Consider the following 2729-nt stretch of genomic DNA (forward strand, 5'->3'; position numbering starts at 1 on the left):
ATATATATATATATATATACATATATATATATATATATATATATACATATTTATATATACACAAATATATATCTATATATATCCTATATTTATTTGATATTTGATTGCAGATTTATCTGTTAACTTGCAATCTTACTTGGAAATATATGTGCATTCTCTCTCTCTCTCTCTCATCTCCTCTCTCCTCTCTCTCTCTCTCTTTATATATATATATATATATATATGTCGTGCCTAATATGAGAAAATGCCTAATTTGTAAACTAGGCAATCGATTTGCCTAATATGTATATTAGGCAGTGGCGATGCCTAACTTATAAACTCCTTTTTAAACTACGCCCTAATTCATAAACTAGCAGCCTAATACGTAAAATAGGCAGCCTAGTTTATTAGATAGTCAATTTGCTTAGTTTGTGTATTAGGCAACTTTTGTTTTGATTTCCAATATATAATATAGCTTTTCTTCATTATAACTTATATTGTTATTGTTACACATCAACAAAGGTATTAACCAATTATTAACATTTGCAATCTGCACAATTTATCATAAAATACATGATGCTTACATAGAAAAAAATGGAAACCAAAACAACCATCAGCCAAATTTAAGTTGATAAATAAAAACGTTAAGAAATGCTAAAATAGTAGTTTTTGCTATGACATATTCTTCTTTCATGCAATTCCCCCTGACAGGAACACTTTGAGAAACTTTGACCACCATGCAATGAGTGCAAGTGTGGTGATTTGTCAAAATGGAAGAATTGGTGTGTCTTAAATCATGTTTCTTCTTATTGCATAGCCAGCTTTCATATGCTGGTTTCTTGATATCCAACTGTCTATAATGCCATGGTTCATTCCGGTTCGGTAGGTGTCATTTTTCGGATGTTGCATCTTTTTGACAGGCATCCAACCAAGATAATTGACTGCTTATTGTTGTATATGCATTGGTTATCAAAATTGAATAACCCCTTCTAACATACCTGGAATCATGATACAGTAGTTATTAGTTAAGAATAGTCGTATCCCATCATCTTTGCAGATTTGTCTTCTTGTTGGATAGGATATAATCAGAGACTTCTTAAAATACGTTTAATCTTGCTAGGTGTCTATATTACAGCTCTACTCTCTGACTTGTTGTGACTCTCGAGTGAGAATATGTAAAACAAAACTCGTACACATACACAGAGAAAACAAAATTGAGCATCGCTCTCAAGAAGATCGAATCCTACTGCAATACAAAAGTAAGAAGAATCACATCCTAACTTTAGGACAGTTTATGAATGATTAAATCCTTCATAACATTCGCTACTACGCCTATGAGCTGTGCTGAAAACACGTTCTAACAATGCAATACTGTGCAATCATTACTCTTAATACCCGTAGAGCATTTAGTATTACAGTACAAAATATATAACACTTATGTTTTTATGATGTTTCTCCTTCTTGCATCATATCAACTTTCAGAAACTGTAACTTATATAGGGACCTCGCATTTCTTCCACTTTTTCGTGAATTTCATTACTGTTGTTGTCTTTATTGTGTTCCGAACCGATGGTGGCTTCTTGATCGTCAACTTCTGCATCTGTAATTTCGGACAATAAGTGCTCAAACTCATCGTCTCTTTTAAGCTTTCTCAATGACATCTTTTGGCAGACTTGACCTTTCCTTACCCGATGTCCCTTTCTGACCACAAAAAAAAAAAAAAAAAAAAAAAAAAAAAAAAAAAAAAAAAAAAAAACTTCCAAGGGTGTTCTATGTCGATATGTTTTTTTTTTTTAAGCATAAAAATCGTTGACCAACCCAATGAGTCGAGTCATTGTCAGTGGTCCGAGCTATCAGCATCTGCTTGACATCGCAGTTAGATCTCTCAATACTTCCTTAGGGCTATGGATGTATTGGAGTTTCGTGAACAATGTTCATTCGCGGGAAAATTAACCTAATTTCATTGATGACAAAAGCGCGGCAGGTAGGATCATCCAACAAAATATGCCAATTAGATTGTAGGCTGCTGTTTTTGCTGTTGCCTTGGACTTCATTGTCTTAAGAATCAGGAATTTTGAGAAATTATCATAAGAGTTTAAAATGTATTTAAATCCACGGTCAGGGTTTGATTACATCACGATGAGATCGACTTGTCCTCATTAAGCAAAATTTTGTTTTTTCAAAGCTGTACAGCAATTCCGTTATTTGGTTTTATTTTCTTTTTTCTGGCATGTTTCACGGTTAGACACAAATGACTATTTTCTTTTTTTTGACCGATGTTAAAATACTTCTCAATCACTACGTGACGCATCTTTTAGAGAGAGAGAGAGAGAGAGAGAGAGAGAGAGAGAGAGAGAGAGAGAGACTTTGCTTAAAACTATTTATTTTTAAAATCTACAAAAGATTTTTGCAAATATAGCTTCTTGTGCCTTTTATGTCTTTTGATAACTCATGTTTAAAAATTGAATTACACTAAAATTCAAAGTAGCAGTCATGTTTGTGCTAATGACTAAAAACTTAGTATCAATTTAATTATCAAATACGAATATTATAGAAAAATTCATACCGGCAATATTGGTAACCAAACAGATGCTAATAGTAGCAATTAGATGCCATTAATATCAATAAAGAAATATCTGGAGAGAGAGAGAGAGAGAGAGAGAGAGAGAGAGAGAGAGAGAGAGAGAGAGACTCGCCTTGATTTTTTTTTTCATTCCACCAACTTTGTTTCTTCAAATTTTTTTCTTTAG

This window comes from Palaemon carinicauda, chromosome 3 (assembly GCF_036898095.1).
Source record: "Palaemon carinicauda isolate YSFRI2023 chromosome 3, ASM3689809v2, whole genome shotgun sequence".
In the NCBI taxonomy this organism is placed as follows: Eukaryota; Metazoa; Arthropoda; class Malacostraca; order Decapoda; family Palaemonidae; genus Palaemon; species Palaemon carinicauda.